At 43.1% G+C, this 18,702-nt stretch overlaps 1 protein-coding gene across 1 annotated transcript in view; it reads left to right on the forward strand.

The window, feature by feature from the left end:
* The first annotated feature begins 2,847 nt into the window (after positions 1-2,847).
* Positions 2,848-18,702, forward strand: part of PLEKHA6 (pleckstrin homology domain containing A6) — a 159,505-nt gene continuing 143,650 nt past the window's right edge. The window contains exon 1 of the mRNA XM_086345691.1: positions 2,848-2,866. The gene's annotated coding sequence lies outside the window, so the exon portion shown is untranslated. The remainder of the gene's footprint in view (positions 2,867-18,702) is intronic.

The following is an 18,702-nucleotide window of genomic DNA, read 5'->3' on the forward strand; positions in this document are numbered from 1 at the left end:
TTTAACAGAAAGTTTAAAGCAAGTATTTAATTGCTGATCTCAGAAATTTTGAGTTATACACAGTTTTGGGAGTTTGTTAGTCTTATTTGGAGACTTCCTTTGGACCCTCCTTTATGTACCTTTTAAAAATGAAAATAATTATTTTTTTCCTCAGTTATAAAGGTATCTGACAGAGAGATGTACAAGGACATCCTGGTACATTCTAAAAAAGTACGTTGCCCACCATTTTTTTGGAGCTAAGAGACCTAATTTCTTTATGTGTATGAAGAGGTTTTGATACTCAACTGATTATGACACAAATATTGGCTATTTGGAATGTCCCTATATTGGGAATTATAATTCTTATGGACTTAGTTGAATGCTTTGGTCAATATGAAATACAAGTCTTTTTCTCCTTGGATTTACTCGAGACTAAGTTTTTACTGGTCAAAATGGCTCACTGGGTAAACAACCCACCTGCAACACAGGAGACAGGAGATGCAGGTTTGATCTCTGGGTTGGGAAGATCCCCTGGAGGGAGAAATGGCAGCCCACTCCAGTATTCTTGCATGGGAAATCCCACGGACAGAGGAGCCTGGCGGACTATAGTGCATGGGGTCAGGTCACAAAGAGCTGGACGTGGCTCAGCACGCAGCACGTGACTAAAACACAAAGGCAGCGTGACGCCGAGCTCTGCAAGCCTAGTGTAGTAAGTAGGGTGAGCGGATCTCACCCTGCTCGCTTTGAGGGTTCAGAAAAGACCTATAGTGCATTCAGTTAATACATGTTAGCTACAGGTTTGAGATCAGGGAAGTCAAAGAGAAATGATTTTATACGTGGAATTGAGAACGCATGGTGGAGTTTGGGATTATGTTATTACCGTATAACAATTTGAGCCACATCAGTGTTTTACTGTTGACAGATTCAAGCTCATTAGGGAAAGATAGGGGAAATCAGACTTATGGAAATTAGGTTACTTGACATAGAGAACGCATGGTGGAGTTTGGGGTTATGTTATTACCGTATAACAATTTGAGCCACATCAGTGTTTTACCGTTGACAGACTCAAGCTCATTAGGGAAAGATAGGGGAAATCAGACTTAAGGAAATTAGGTTACTTGACATAGAGAACGCATGGTGGAGTTTGGGGTTATGTTATTACCGTATAACAATTTGAGCCACATCAGTGTTTTACCATTGACAGACTCAAGCTCATTAGGGAAAGATAGGGGAAATCAGACTTATGGAAATTAGGTTACTTGACCCAGGAAGAGGGTACCCTAGAGATCTAATGGAAACAGGTCTAGAAAGCTGAACTATTAAGAGAAAACACTTCGGAATGCTTTTTCATGTTTTGTTCTTTTATTCCATTACCCCTCCCTTTGTCTCAGTATTATTCCTTTCTTCTAGGTTCCTTCTGCCCTTGTTTGCTGAACATTTTATTTTCACTGCTGTTTTCTAGATCCTACCTAGAAGAGGAATGAGGACCTTCACAGCAGCAGAACAGCACGATTGTCAGAGGTATGTTCATTAGCAATACTATCTATCAAGATGACACTGCAAATTTCCCCACCAAAATGTTAGGTTAATACATACACTGCATTAACTTTTAGAAATATCCCCCAAATGTTCAAGGTTAAAGACAGAGGTGGTAATAAAACTGGATTATACTGCTCTGAGGCAAGCTTTTTTTCTTAATGGGGTTCATGCATTGGCTTTGAAGGCAGAAACCAGAGAGGAGTCCCAAAAGAGTTTTTTAAAAAGTTGATCTGGATATATGTTGTGGAATGGTTTTTAAAAACAAATTTCATCATGCGAAGACTTGTTTCCTCTTTGGATCTCACATATCATCTCCAAGAGACCTCTGACAACCCTATCCTCCAATCCCTCCCTTCCCACTATCTTTAACCTTTTAAAATTGTATTCACTGCCCTAATCTTAACATTGTTACTTATTTCTTGTCTACGGTCACACCCTATAAACTCTGTAAGAGTCTTGCTCTGTGTCTTGTTCACTCTATGAGCACATCGCCTAGGACTGCACCTGCGTCATAGTCAACAGATGCTTGAATGAGTCGATAACTTTAAGTCAGTTCCCATACAGTCTTTATTGAGACTTCGTCACAGCCATGTCTGATTAGACTCCAGTGTGCCTCAGCCATAGATGATACAGAATCACAGAACTGAAAGGTCCTTAGGGAGAAGCTGTAGCACAGCTCTAAATTTTTTGAATGTAATTACAAATTTCAATTGTAATTGAAATTTGTGCTAGAGATACCTCATCAATTAATTTGAGTGTCATTAACAAGGTACATGTTAATTTAATTTACGAAGTTAATATGTGAGCAAATCAGCTGAGACCTTTCTTTTCCAGGATTAAAGAGTACTAAAGTATTGGGCGTGTGTGCTAAGTCACTTCAGTTGTATCTGACTGTAACGCTGTGGTCTATAGCCCACCAGGCTCCTCTGTCCATAGGATTCTCCAGGAAAGAATACTGGAGTGGGTTGCTGCGCCCTGCTCCAGGGGATCTTCCCCACCCACCACGGATTGAATCTGCATGTCTTAAGTCTCCCTCATTGATAGGCAGGTTCTTTACCATTAGCACCACCTGTACTGAAGTATTAAAAGTATTTTCCCCACCACACCAGAGGTTTCATTTCTACTCCTCTTTTTTAGAAAACAGTTGGCTTTGAGTTTCTAGAGATGCTCAGTTGATTCCACCAGATGGCGTGACTTGCCATCTTAGAGCGCCTGACAGATTCCTATCACTGCTAATCTGATGGCTGTTGCTTGGAGGTCATTTCCTTAGTATATAAACAAGCTGGCAAACCGCACTGCCCTGCCCATGCTAGATCTGCCTGGCCAATGGTGACTTCACCTTTTTGTGGTAAGTACTCATCACTGATAGCTCCCTGATAGCTTCCCTGGTGGCTCAGCTGGTAAAGAATCCACCTGCAATGCAGGAGACCTGAGTTTGATCCCTGGGTTGGGAAGATCCCCTGGAGAAGGGAAAGGCTACCCACTCCGGTATTCTGGCCTGGAGAATTCCATGGACTGTAAAGTCTGTGGGGTCACAAAAAGTTGGACATGACTTTCACTTATCACTGGGGGCTGTTCCTTACAGGAGAACCAAAATTTATATTTGAACACAAATGATTCTTCATGGTCTCCATGGAGGAATAATAAAATGAATATGGCAATTTAGGTGATTGTAAGTGAGATATAAGAGGCTGATGTACAGATATTTGCTGGGTTTTTGTGTTAGAGTTTTTCTCTTTAGGGTTTTATCTCACTTAACTGTTTGTTCAACATTCAGTTTTCTGTTGCATTCCTGTGCATCGGGGCAGTCACTGTCAATGAGAGGAGACAGCCACGGTGCTTGGGGCATGGGAACTCCCTGTGCCTGATTACAGAGCTGTATATGCAACTGGCGTGGAAGGAGGAAAAGAGCCTCGAGAACTGTTGGTCTGAGGCTTTGTGCTGGCGTTACCTGTTTCCCGCTCAGTAGCCAAGGCCAGGTGGATATCCAGGACTGCTCTTTGGTGGGTTTGACATTGGCTCCAAGGGGCTGCTCCTATCTGCTTCTAGGTGTACGGAATGGAGGCCATTACACGTTTGCCTACAACTGGTAAAGCATCTGCCTACAATGCGGGAGACCCAGGTTCGATCCCTGGGTTGGGAAGATCCTCTGGAGAAGGAAATGGCAACCCACTCCGGTACTCTTGCCTGGAAAATCCCGTGGACGGAAGAGCGTTGTAGGCTACAGTCCATGGGGTCACAAAGAGTCGGACACGACTGAGCAACTTCACTTTGACTTTCTCCTACGCCTGCAGTGACGGAGGCACTTTGAGCTTGCGGTGGTTTCCTTTCTTTTGGTTCTGCTTGGTTTGACTGTGTAGGGAGGCGAGGCATGTTTTTGTACCTTCAGGAATTTACATGGGAGTTCTTTGTTTTCTTTACTTCTGATTGCCACATTTTCTAGATATCCACCTCTGAACAGATCTCCCTTCCCCAGGACAATCTGCTGAAAGTCACAGCCTGATTGGCCTGGGGGATATAACCCAGTACTACCTGAGAGATGGCAATACTTTTAGAATAATATTGAATTACAGAAGAAAAGTCCTTCATTGGGATGAAAGTGAAAGTGTTAGTCACTCAGTGATGTCCGACTCTTTGTGACCCCATGGACTGTAGCCTGCTGGGCTCCTCTGTCCATGGAATTCTCCAGGCAAGAATACTGGAGTGGGTTGCCATTTTCTTCTCCAGGGAATCTTCCTGACCCAGGGATCAACCCCTGATCTCCTGCATTGCAGACAGATTCTTTACCATCTGAGCCACCAGGGAAGCCCCAATAGGGTGAAACAGCTGCATTTTCTTGCAATTAATTTCCCAGGTTCTTTCAGATAGGATGACAGTTACATTAGCCACTGTTCATTATTTTTCCTTTTTTCTCATGCAGTTGTTAAAAAAATTAAATTTAATTAAGCTTAAAAAAAAAATCAGTTCACCCATTTCTTCCACTCTCATGCTCTTCTCTGGCAATCACCAATCTGTTATCTGTATCTTTGAACTTGTTTTTATTTGTTCAGCTTTTGTTGTTGTTAAGATTTCACATATAAGAGACAGCATGCGATATTTGTCTTTACTTATTTCATTTAGCTCAATGCCCCCTAGGTCCCAGGTTGTCTCAAATGGCAAGATTTCATTCTCTCCAGGGTCTCTTCTTATCATTTAGCACAGAGCCCCTCAGGGTCCCTTGGGAATGTTTGCCTCTTGTGATCAGGTTTCATCTGCCCTCTACAGGCTTCCCCGATGACTCCATCTCTATATCCTCAGAGCTCATTGTCATGTTTTCACTTTTACAGTGCCCTGGACACCTTCTGATCACTGTTCATCACATTGAATTGTAATTATGTTTGAAATTCCATTTCTTCCTGTAGATTGTCACCTCTTTGGTGGAGGGGTCCCTCAGCACAGGGACCAGAACGTCTTGGGTGCACAATATACTTTTAACTCAAGTTACAGTTTCCAGTCTCCTTCTCCCAAAGGATAGGCTCCCTACCCCACACAACAATTGAGTAATTTACTAATTCACGTATTTCAAAGAAGCAATTAAATATGTGAAAAAGTCTGTCTTCAGTATAAATGTAATTTTTATTTCTAGTAGTTGAGATATTTTGAGAAGCTAGGCGATGGCACCCCACTCCAGTACTCTTGCCTGGAAAATCCCATGGATGGAGGAGCCTGGTGGGCTGCAGTCCATGGGGTCGCGAAGAGTCCAACACGACAGAGCGACTTCACTTTCACTTTTCACCTTCATGCATTGGAGAAGGAAATGGCAACCCACTCCAGTGTTCTTGCCTGGAGAATCCCAGGGACGGGGAGCCTGGTGGGCTGCCGTCTATGGGGTTGCACAGAGTCAGACACGACTGAAGCAACTTAGCAGCAGCAGCAGCAGTATTACTAGTGATGACTTTACACCTAAGGTTTTAGATCAGTTGATATTCTGTCTTCATTACTGATCTTTCAAGTGATACCATGAGGTTTATTGAAATTTGATCAGTATTATGAAAGGCACTTCTTCATTAGGCAGGGTATAATTCATATCCAATTTTCCTAGTTAAGGACTTTTTTTCAATCAGCTTATTGAGGTATACTTTACATATAAATAAAAATGTCCAATTTTCAGTATAAAATTCAATGAGTTTTAAGATTTGTGTACAGTCATGTAAACACTACCACAATAAAAATATAGAGCATTTCCATCACTCCAAAAAGTTGCCTTATACTCTTTTCTGTTCAGCCGCCTCTCCAACCTCCAGCTTTCGGCAGTCATTGCTGTGCTTTTTATCATTGTTTCACCTTTTCTAGAATTTTTAAGAATGGTGTCATATATACAGTATGTACCCTTTTGTGTTTGGCTTCTTTTACCAGTGCGATGCTTTGAGATTCATCTGTGCTGTTTAGTATGTCAGCAGTCCGTTCTTTTTTGTTGCTGAGCAGTATTCCCTTGTATGAGTATATCACCATTTACTTATTCATTCACTAGTTGACAGATGGTTGGTTTGTTTAGTTTATGGCTATTGTGATTAAAGTTGCTATGAACATTTTCATATAAGTGTTTCTGTAGATGTACATTTTCATTCCTTTTGGATAGATTTAAGAATGATATGCTGGATAAAATGATAACTATATATATATATATATATATATAAAATTTTATAAGAAAACTCCCAGTTTTCCAAAGTAGCTGTTCCACTTGGCAGCCAGTATGAGAGATCCAGTTGTTTCACACCCTTGCCAACACTTTACATTATAAATCTTTTTAAGTTTAGCTACTCTAGTGGGTTTGTAGTGACATCTTATTTTAGTGTAAATTTTTTTTCCTTGATGTTTAATGATATGGCAAAGCATATGTTCAAATCTTTTGTCCATTTTTTAAACCAAGTTGTGTGTGTGTATATAGAAAATATTTTCTCCTAGTCAGTAGCTTGCTTTTTCATTTTCTTAATGTTATTTGAAGAGCAAAATTTTTAATGTTGCTGAAGTCCAATTTATCGATTTTTATTCTATGGTCTGTGCTTTTTTTATTGCCCTACCTCATAACTCTTTCTCTAATGCAAAGTCATAAATATTTTTTCCTATTTCTTTTTCTGGACATTTTATGGTTTTAATTTTGACATTTAAGTCAGTGATCCATTTATAGTTAACTTTTTGTGTGTTTGTTTGTTTTCAAATGGGCTTAATTAATTTGTTATTTGGCTGTTCCGGGTTTGCACTGTGGCACAGGCTCTTCACTGCGTGCTTCTCTAGCTGCGGCACAGGGGTTAGTTGCCCTGCGGCATGTGGGATCTTAGTTCCATGACCAGGGATTGAACCCAGGCCCCCGGCATTGGGAGCTCAGAGTCTCAGGGACTGGACCACTTCGGGAAGTCCCTGAGTTAATTTTTGTATATGATATGAAGTAAGGTCGTGAGATTGATATTTTTACACACAGATAATAAATTGTTGAAAAGTAACATTGGCATCTTTGTTAAAAATCAATTGACTATATTAGGATTTCCCTTGCAGTCCAGTGGTTAAGATGCCATGCTTCCAATGCAGGGGGCAAGGGTTCCATCCCTGGTCAGGGAACTAAGATTCCTCCCCAGCTCCCCATATGCTGTATGTATGGGCAAAAAAAAAAAAAATCAACTGATTATATACTATTTCAATTTCTGTTTCAGTGGTTTGTATCTCTGTCCTTACATAAATGCTATACTGTCTTGATTACTGTTAACTTTATAATAAGTCTTGAAATCACTTTGTTCTTTTTCAACATAGTTTTGGCTCTTGTAGGTCCTTTGCATTTCTCTTTTATCTTATAAGCAGCTTATTCTTACCAAAAAAAAAAACTTAACTAAGGTATTAAATGGGATTGCATTGACCTTATAGATTGACTTTAGAACATTGACACCTTAGCAATATTGTCTTCTGATCCAAAAACAGAGTACATTTCTCCATTTATTGGGGCTTTAAAGTTTTTCTATCACCAACGTTTCATATGTTTCATGGTTAGTAGGCTAGGTGATGTCCTCTCTGTCATTCCCAGTGTTGGTGATTTATATCTTTCCTCTTCTCTTTCTTTTTAATCTGTCAAGAGGTTTGTCAATTTTATCAATCTTTCAAAAGAAGCAGCATTTGGTTTCGTTGATTTTTTCCATTGTACTTTGCTCTGTTTTGTGTTCTAGTCCACTGATTTCTGATTTGTAATCTACTTCCTTCTTTCACATTCTTTGGGTTTAATTGTCTTTTTCAAATTTCTTAAGGTGGAACTTGAAGCACTGTTTCAAAACCTTTCTTTTCTTCTAATGTAACTACCCAATGCTATAAATTTCCCTATAAGCACTGCTCTAGCAGCTTCTCAAATGTGCTCACATGTTGTAATTTCATTTTCATACAGTTCTAGATATTTTCTTTTTTTTTAATTAACTTTTTATTGAAGGATAATTGCTTTACAGACTTTTTGTTTTCTATCAAACCTCAACATGAATCAGCCATAGGTATACATATACCCCCTCCCTTTTGTGAATACTCAAGACTCTTAATGATCATGTTTTTAATAAAAATATAACATGTGAAAACTAATTTGAATAAACAATCAGGGTACTTATTACTCATTATTATTTCAATTTTTAAAAAATTTTATTTTATTTTTAAACTTTACAAATTGTATTAGTTTCGCCAAATATCAAAATGAATCCTCCCTCACAACAAGGATTTATCCAGTCCCAAATGTCATGTTCTGAGGTTGAGAAACCCACTTTCTTTATTACTTTATACCCAAAGCTCTAGCAGTTATTCAAGAATAAATACTCCTTATATTGGGGGAGGCACCTTTGGTTCATTTCCAGAGCCCTGAGATATTTCTTTTTGATGGTTTGTCCAGTTTTGTGTTTGCTTTTGGTGGAGAGGATTGACAGTCTTGTCACACTGCCATAGCTGTAAGTTTGACCATACTTTTATTTCTAACCGCACCTGTCCTTGTATTTGGGCTTCCCTAGTGGCTCAGCTGGTAAAGAACCCACATGAGCTGCGGGAGACCTGGGTTTGACCCATGGGTTGGGAAGATTTCCTGGAGAAGGCAACAGCTTCTCAGCATTCCAGTGTTCTGGCCTGGAGAATTCCATGGACTGTGTAGTCCTCATATTTAAAGCAGGTTTCCTGTAGACAACATACAGCGGCTTTTTGTTGTTTAGTTGCTCAGTTGTGTCCAACTCTTTGTGACCTCTATGGACTGCAGCCCGCCAGGCTCCATTGCGCACGGGATTTCCTAGGCAAGAATACAGGAGTGGGTTGCCATTTCCTTCTCCAGGGGATCTTCCCAACCCAGGAATTGAAACCACTTCTCCTGCATGTCAGATGGATTTTTTACTGCTGAGCCACTGGGGAAGCCTGTTATAGTTGCTTTCTTTAAAAAAAAAAAAAAAAAATTGGGGGGTACTTGTTGCTGTGTGGAGGTTTTCTCTAGCTATGGTGAGTGAGGGGCTACTCTTCATTTTGGAGCTCAGGCCTCTCGCTGCAGTGGCTTCTCTTGCCGTGGAGCGCAGGCTCTAGGGGTGTGGGCTTCATCGTTGCAGCACACAGCTTCAGTAGTTGTGGTGCCTGGGCTTAGTTGTTCCACGGAATGTGGAATCTTCCTACACCAGGAACTGAACACATGTGCCCTGCATTAACAGGTGGATTCCTATCCACTGCACCACCAGGAAAGTCCGTACAGTTGTATTTTTAAAACCAATATGATGATGTCTGCCTTTTAATTGGGAGTATTTAGACCACTTATATTTAATGTAATTGTCAATAGAGTTAAATTTAAATTTACTGTCTTGCTCTTTGTTTTCTTTATGTTCCATCTGATTTCATTTTTTTCTCTCTTTTCTTACCTTCTTTTGGATTGAGTATTTTTTTGTGTGTGATTTTATCTACACTATTGACCTATCAGCTATACCTCTTTATCTGATTTCATTTTTGTGGCTATTGTAATGTTTAAATATATAGGTTAACTCATCACAGTAGATCTTTAAATAATATTATACCATTTCATGTGTGTACACACAGAGACTTTATTGACTACACTAAAGCCTTTGTGTGGATCACAAGAAACTGGAAAATTCTTAAAAGAGATAGGCATACCAAACTGCCATACCTGCCTCCTGAGAAATCTGTATGCAGGTCAAGAAGCAACAGTTAGAACTGGACATGAAACAGCAGACTGGTTCCAAATTGGGAAAGGAGTATGTCAAGGCTGTATATTGTCACCCTGCTTATTTAACCTATATGCAGAGTGCCTTATGTGAAATGCTGGGCTGGATGAAGCACAAACTGAAATCAAGACTGCTGGGAGAAATATCAATAACCTCACATATGCAGATGACACCATCCTTATGGCAGAAAGCGAAGAGGAACTAAAGAGCTCTTGATGAAGTGAAAGAGGAGAGTGAAAGAGTTGCCTTAAAGCTCAACATTCAGAAAACGAAGATCATGGCATCCAGTCCCATCACTTCCTGGCACATAGATGGGGAAACAATGGAAACAGTAACAGACTTTGTTTTCTTGGGCTCCAAAATCACTGTGGATGGTGACTGCAGCCACGAAATTAAAAGATGCTTGCTCCTTGGAAGAAAAACTATGACAAACCTAGACAGTGTATTAAAAACAGAGACATTACTTTGCCAACAAAGGTCCGTCTAGTCAAGGCTATGGTTTTTCCAGTGGTCATGTATGGATGTGAGAGTTGGACTGACTATAAAGAAGTCTGAGTGTCAAAGAATTGATGCTTTTGAACTGTGGTGTTTTAGAAGATTCTTGTGAGTCCCTTGGATTGCAAGGAGATCCAACCAGTCCATCCTAAAGGAAATCAGTCTGAATATTCATTGGAAAGACTGATACTGAAGCTCCAATACTTTGGCCACCAGATGTGACAAGCTGACTCCTTGGAAAAGACTCTAATGCTGGGAAAGACTGAAGACAGGAGGAGCAGGGGATGACAGAGGATGAGATGGTTGGATGGCATCACGGACTCAATGGACATGAGTTTGAGCAAGCTCTGGGAGTTGGTGAAGCACAGGGAAGCCTGGCGTGCTGCAGTTCATGGGGTCGCAAAGAGTCGGACACGACTGAGCGACTGGACAACAACAACAGCAAGGTCCGCATCGCTGTGTGTGGGCTTGCTCTCGCTGCAGGGCTCAGGCTTCTCATTGTGGTTGCTTCTCTTGTTGCAGAGCGCAGGCTCTAGAGAGCGCTCAGGCTCCAGTAGCTGTGGCTGGCAGCCTCAGTAGTTCTGGCTCGCGGGCTCCAGAGTGCGGGCTAACCCTTTATTTTTGAATGATATTTTCACTAGCCAAAGAATTCTAGGTTAATTTTTTTTTCTTTCAGTACTTTGAAGATGTCACTCCATTGTCTTGTCCAGCTCCTAAACTCTGAGTCTCTGATTTTGTGCTAGGTTCCTTGGGGTTAAAATGTTACACACAGCACTTGTCTCCTCAAGTTAACAGTTTGCCTTTTCCCAGCAACAATCCTGACATTGCTTTTGGGAATGTAGCCTGATGTTGCTATTAAGATCATAACCTGATATTGCTATTAAGATCATTACACATAACTGTGTAACGTACAGTTCTTTCTTTTCACCTGAGGGGTTATATACTGGCTCATCACCTCCCTTTGACTCTGATCCTGATGTTACTTCCTCCTGATTCTGTGTTTCTCTGTCCTCCTTCCAGAGCACACAGTCTTCGCTGCCTGTTCCATCTAAGCGGCAGTTTAAAGGATCAGACCTCTCTGCTTTCCTTCCCTGGGCTCTTTCTAGTGCTGTGAAGGAAACCTAGGCATTGATCCAGACAGACTTGGGCTTGAATTCCAGTTTTCCATTTCCACCAGCTGTGTGCCCTTGAATATTAAGGGGTCATACCTAAAATCTGAATAATAATAATCCCTCTCAGAGAAGTTGGGAGGACTAAATTAGATAATGTATGAAAAGTTCTTAGTACCATATTTGACACATAATAATACCAACTAGTGTATATTATGTGATATGTGTATATATCTCCTGCTTTACGGATGAGGGACCTGACACATAGTAACCTACCCAAGGTTACACAGCTAGGGAATGGCAGAGAACTGAGAGTTAAGCCCTGATTGGTTCTAGCATCCACACTTTTAACTATGATGCTTCACTCATTCTCTCAGTAAATGGGTTGGAGTTTGAAAAATAAGTGATCAGGGGAATGTTGGAGGAAGAGGGAAGTTAAAGGATAGGGAGGTAAAAGACACTTCAAGTAGAAAAAAATGGGTTTAGAGAAAAGGTAGAAATGGAAGAATATAGAGAGCATGTTGGAGAAATTTCGAATAAGCTGGTCAAACTGGGTTAGGTTCTATGGGATGGAGGACAGGTTTGTTACGTAGGGTCTGAATGATAGAGTACTTTGAAAGCCATGCTAAGCAGTTTGGTCTGTTTCCTTCTACATAAAGTATCAAGCCAGCCAGGCAGTGACATGGTCAGACTGATTCTTTTGGAATGGCTCTTGGATCATTTGGTGGTTGGACTGAACTGAGCAGAAGCCAGAAGAGAGATCAAGTAGGATGTTCTTGTACAAGTATAGGTATGAAGCAGTGAGCTCAACCAGAGAGATGGCTAGACTGGAGAGGGGAGCTGGGGAGCAATGAAGGTATTATGGTTGACAGGACTCAGTGACTGATCAGATGAAGGAGGAGGAGAAATTACAATGGGCCAGCTCTACTATGCTTGGCGACAAGGATGAAGATGATGTTTAATAAGCATCGCAAACTTAATACATCTTTCAATTAGTTTTCCCTGAGTCCTCATTATCTCAGAATATGGTCCAATTAACAATCACCCCATTTCTTGGCCCCTCAAACCTAGGAGTAGTATGACCAACTGTCCTGATTTGCCTGGGACCCTGGGTTGGGAAAGATCTCTTGGTGAAGGGAACGGCTACCCACTCCAGTACTCTTGCCTGGAGAATCCCATGGACAGAGGAGCCTGGCGGGCCACAGTCCCTGGGGTCATAAAGAGTCGGACACGACTGAGCGACTGACACTTTCACTTTTGTCCTGGTTTTAGCTCTGATAACTCCACGCCCCAGGAAACCCCTCCGCCTCAGGCAAAACAGAGATTGTTGGTCATCCTAACCCAAAAGTCACCCTAGATTTCCATTTCTCACAATCAATTGGATCTCCCTGCCTCCAGATATACCCCCTTTCCACCTACACTGCCGCCTGGTCCATGCCTCCACTGTGTCCTACCCACAAGGAGTAGGCAGTTGGATCTGTGCATCTGAAGCCCAGGGGAGAGGTCAGACTCAAACAGAAACTTGGGAACCAGCAGCATGTGGATGAGATTTAAAACAATGGAGGACGGACTTGCCTGGTGCTCCAGGGGTTAAGAATCTGCCTGGGAATGCAGGGGACACGGGTGTGATACCTAGTTGGGAGGTTGGGGAACTAAGATCATACACGCTGCAGGCAGCTAAGCCTACACACCACAACGAAAGACCCCACGTGCGGCAACTAAACCCAGTTGCGGTGCCAGTAAGTAACTAAACATTAAAACAAAAAAATGGTAGAGATTGCCTAGAGAGAGTAGGTAGAGAGTATGCAGACTGCAGAAACAGGCCAGGGTGGAGTTTGGTGGAGTTGGAATACTCCAACATTTTGAGGTTAAACAGAGAAGTTGTAATCCAAGAGTTTAAGAAGCAATAGCCAGTGAAGTGGGAGATAAACCAGGGAAATGTGGTGTCATGAAGGCCTGGGGGAAAAAAAGCTCCAGGCAGGTTGTGGTGGCCAACTGTGTCAAATCCTGGACAAACAAGTAGGTTTAAAAGAGAGTTCCTGTTCCCAAGGAGTTTCAGTCCAGGGAAATAGGAAAGTGAGCTCTCACACACGATGAGTACTGTAACAGCGGCAAACGTGGGGCACATGGCCAGTGCAGAGGGCGTCTTCCTGGGCTGTGATTTCAAGGAGAATTGAAGAAGAAAACAGAGAAGGATTCCTCAGGCCAAGGGGGCCACAGGCACGAAGGATAATCAGCTGTAGGGGTTTCAGGATGGCTGGGCTGTAGAGGGTGAAACAGATGTGGCACCCATTGCAGGAAGGAGAGAAGGAAGAACTGTCATCAGGAGGGTCACCTAAGGTGAGACAGAAGATGATCTGCTGGATTTGGCAACCTGGAAATGAATGCTTATTTTTGTCAGAAGAATTCTAACCATTTTCAAGGAGACAAGGGAACAGAAACCAGATTGTGAGTAACCGGAAATAAGAGATTAGACACGCCAAGGACATAGGGCATTCCTTTAAGAAACTTGAAGTCAAAGAAAGGAGAAAGTGGTGATAAGGTAATTGGGGTGGGGAGTTGGCATGGGGCTTTTTTTTTTTTTTTTAAGGCAGAATTCTTGAACTTCAGGGAAAAGCTTGAAACTGTAGGGAAGAAGAGATAGTTGATTTGAGTAAGATTTCTGAAGGGCTTCCCCGGGGGCACTAGTGGTAAAGAACCCGCCTGGTAATGCAGGAGACATAAGGGACAAGGGTTCAGTTGCTGGGTCAGGAAGATCCCCCGGGAGGAGAAAATGGCAACTTGCTCCAGTACTCTTGGCTGGAGAATCCCGGGGACAGAGGAGTCTGGTGAGGAACCGGGAAGAATGAGAACATGAAAATGTAGCTGCGGATAGGAAGCAAGAGACACAGATGGGTAGAAATATAGACTGTTGTAACAATAGGCATGGGGAGACTGCAGTGAAGGTGTATAGACAATGTAACAATAGGCATGGGGAGGCTGTAGTGAAGGTGTATAGACAATGTAACAATGGGCATGGGGAGGCTGCAGTGAAGGTGTATAGACAATGTTGTAACAATAGGCATGGGGAGGCTGCAGTGAAGGTGTATAGACAATGTAACAATAGGCATGGGGAGGCTGCAGTGAAGGTGTATAGACAATGTAACAATAGGCATGGGGAGGCTGCAGTGAAGGTGTATAGACAATGTAACAATGGGCATGGGGAGGCTGCAGTGAAGGTGTATAGACAATGTTGTAACAATAGGCATGGGGAGGCTGCAGTGAAGGTGTATAGACAATGTAACAATAGGCATGGGGAGGCTGCAGTGAAGGTGTATAGACAATGTAACAATAGGCATGGGGAGGCTGCAGTGAAGGTGTATAGACAATGTTGTAACAATAGGCATGGGGAGGCTGTAGTGAAGGTGTATAGACAATGTTGTAACAATAGGCATGGGGAGGCTGCAGTGAAGGTGTATAGACAATGTTGTAACAATAGGCATGGGGAGGCTGCAGTGAAGGTGTATAGACAATGTTGTAACAATAGGCATGGGGAGGCTGTAGTGAAGGTGTATAGACAATGTTGTAACAATAGGCATGGGGAGGCTGCAGTGAAGGTGTATAGACAATGTTGTAACAATAGGCATGGGGAAGCTGTAGTGAAGGTGTATAGACAATGTAACAATAGGCATGGGGAGGCTGCAGTGAAGGTGTATAGACAATGTAACAATAGGCATGGGGAGGCTGCAGTGAAGGTGTATAGACAATGTAACAATGGGCATGGGGAGGCTGCAGTGAAGGTGTATAGACAATGTTGTAACAATAGGCATGGGGAGGCTGCAGTGAAGGTGTATAGACAATGTTGTAACAATAGGCATGGGGAGGCTGTAGTGAAGGTGTATAGACAATGTAACAATAGGCATGGGGAGGCTGCAGTGAAGGTGTATAGACAATGTAACAATAGGCATGGGGAGGCTGCAGTGAAGGTGTATAGACAGTGTTGTAACAATAGGCATGGGGAGGCTGCAGTGAAGGTGTATAGACAATGTAACAATAGGCATGGGGAGGCTGCAGTGAAGGTGTATAGACAATGTAACAATAGGCATGGGGAGGCTGCAGTGAAGGTGTATAGACAATGTAACAATAGGCATGGGGAGGCTGCAGTGAAGGTGTATAGACAATGTTGTAACAATAGGCATGGGGAGGCTGTAGTGAAGGTGTATAGACAATGTAACAATAGGCATGGGGAGGCTGTAGTGAAGGTGTATAGACAATGTTGTAACAATAGGCATGGGGAGGCTGCAGTGAAGGTGTATAGACAGTGTTGTAACAATAGGCATGGGGAGGCTGCAGTGAAGGTGTATAGACAATGTAACAATAGGCATGGGGAGGCTGTAGTGAAGGTGTATAGACAATGTAACAATAGGCATGGGGAGGCTGCAGTGAAGGTGTATAGACAGTGTTGTAACAATAGGCATGGGGAGGCTGCAGTGAAGGTGTATAGACAATGTAACAATAGGCATGGGGAGGCTGTAGTGAAGGTGTATAGACAATGTAACAATAGGCATGGGGAGGCTGCAGTGAAGGTGTATAGACAATGTAATAATAGGCATGGGGAGGCTGCAGTGAAGGTGTTCTAGGTTAAAGTGGTGCTTTCCTTACGGCCTTTATTTTCTCTTGGAATGATGATGGTCTGCTGCTGAGAGTGACTACAGACACAGAAGGAGGCCTGTGGGAGACTGGAGAGTGTGAATGATAGGGGTATCGATTTATTTAATCCCTACAATGGCTTGGTAGGATATTTTTCTAGGCATTGGAGCAGAAAAGGTGGGCAGATAAATTCCAAGTGGAGTTTTCAGTAGGGTAACAGCTGAGAACACATGGACTAGAATCTTGGTTAGTGAGGGGATAAAGTCACAGGCCAAGCGTTTGAGTAGAGCGCTGCAGTAAGTGAAATAAGCGATAGATTAGGAGGAAAGTCAAGAGGCTAAAGGTACTGACCATGGGGTTGCAAAGAGTCGGACACGACTGAAGCGACTGAGCACACAGGTACTGTAGGAAGGCAAGGAACATGTGTAAAGGGAAGAAAGTAAAGAGGACATTAAAAGAACCGAAACTGTGGTCAGAACGTGGGATATTAGACATTTTGCCTTCCAGATAGGAGTAAATCTGAGTTGTGAGAAAGTCCAAGGAATGGCCTTGGGTGTGAGTAACTTACTGGAGTGGAGGTGAATGTCCCTGGAACTGCAGAGATTAAGGTGTTGCGAGGTTAGGACATTGAGTAGTTTCTTCACATCAGCACTGAAATTCCCCAAAGTGAAAGGGAGACAGGAATGGGGAGGATGATGGTGAGCCAGAAGCTGGCGTAGAAGCCTGACCAGCAGGTTGGTGAGTGACAGAGACAGGAGAAGGAACTGGTTGGTTAAAGGCTGGAATGGTTTCAGAGATACAGGCATAATGGTGCCTTGTAAGTTTATTGAACTAAACTGAACCAAAGTGCTGTGATAGTTCCAGGAAACGCCAAAGTCAGCACTAGCTGCCATTTTCTAGAAAAACCCCAGGTCAGACTTTAAAGTCAGTGCTTAAAGATTCAAGAAGAAACCCAGAGAGGAAATGCAAGCAGTGGCTCCAGGCCCCGCCTGCCCGTATCTGCCTGTGATGATAGACTGTTCTCTCAGCCCTGCCCCACCCGCCCTCCACGCCGTGGCTCTGGGGAGCTGCCAGCGCCTGGTCTCTGCGCCAGGACACAGTCCTGGAGGAGAAGTCAGACAGCCATCTCGGGCTGGCCTCCTTCCCAGGAGAAGCCAGCACAGGGACAGAGACGCGGCCTGACGGAAGCACGTTTCAGGCGCTCCTCTCCGTGCTGAGCAAGGGCTCATTAGCGAAAACGATCATCTTCCAGGGCTCTTCTCAGACCAACCACAAAATAACCTGAGCGGTCTCTCCACGCTCTCACCCAGGAGTACAAGTCTCTTCCTGCTCAGACAGAACCCAGCCTAACCTCAGCCCTTCTGGAACACACGCAACATTTGCACACTCCTCCTCCTCAAGAGTGACGTGAACGCACTCAAGGCTCACTTTCAGGACGGTTCTCTCTTGTTTGCCTCCCGCTTCATTAGCCACTTGTGACTGAGTCTTTTGTTCAGGTTCCCTCTCATTAACACGACCTCTAAAAAGTAGTGTGTCCTGGTTCTCAGCCCTTGATCTCTGCCTCCTCCCTACTCACACACATTTTCTTTGTGATCTCAACTTGCTTCATGGTATTAATACCATCTAACCACTGAAAAATACCAAATCTCCCTACTCCTGGCCCAGACGCTAATCTCATACGTGCCGACATCTCCTTGGCATCTCTGCCGGGGTATCTCAGGCATCTCCAGCATGGCGTGCTCAGAGCTGAAGTGGTTTCCCCCTCTCCCTGCCATGCCTGCTCTTTCTGCAGCCGACTCCCATCTCAGTCAGTGGCAACTCTGTCCTTTCTGGTGCTCAGGCCAAATCCCTCGTAGTCAGGTAGGAGGAAACCTTGGAAGTGAGCCTTGAGAGCATTCTCATCATTCACAAAGAAAAGGAGAGGGCAGATCGTGCGTGCATTGTCTTTCTCTCACAGTCCAGTTACAATCTGTAAGCAATTTCTAGCAATTCTACCTTTAAAAGATACTCGGAATCTGACGGTTTCTCACTGCTTCTATCCACCAACACAACGAACCAAACCAGCATGGTGTCTTGCTTGGATTATTGCAGTAGCCTCATAACTGGAATCTGTTTCTGCTCTATTTCGAATACTCGCTAGAATGATCCTCTAAGAGAGTCAGTAAATCATAATGATGATGTCTCCTACACTCAAACCTCCAGTAGTTCCCCATCTCATTTAGAATAACAGCTGATCTTCTTCCCGTATCCTGGAATGATCTAGCTTCTCCCACTGGCCCCCAGCCCACTGGTCCTCATCTCCTTTGCCTCGTTTATTCCGCTTCAGCCATGCTGGCCTCATTATTTCACAAACATTCCAAGGATATTCGTGCCTCAGGGCCTTTGCACTTGTTGTTTCCTCTACTTGGAAAATGTTTCCCCAGGGTCACATGGTTTGCTCTCTCTTCCTTCAAGTCTTTGTCCAAATGTCCTTCTGCTTAATGAGGCCTTTGCTGCCAACCCTATATGAAATCTATGGAATATAAGATAGCAGCATCCACTACCCTCCTCTCCTTTACTCTTTCCACTTTTCTCCATAGACTCATTGTCCTCCAAGACTGTGTATTTATTAAATGTAAATTCTATGTGCGCAAGGACTTTTCTGTTTTATTCACTCTTGGATCCTCTGTACCTAGAAGAATATTGGGGTCACAGAAGGTACTCGGCAAATATCTGTGGAACAAATGTAATTCAGGTCAACTGGCTTT

Source organism: Bos grunniens, chromosome 16 (assembly GCF_055505025.1).
Source record: "Bos grunniens cultivar Pamir isolate PY7600 chromosome 16, Bosgru_T2T1.0, whole genome shotgun sequence".
In the NCBI taxonomy this organism is placed as follows: domain Eukaryota; kingdom Metazoa; phylum Chordata; class Mammalia; order Artiodactyla; family Bovidae; genus Bos; species Bos grunniens.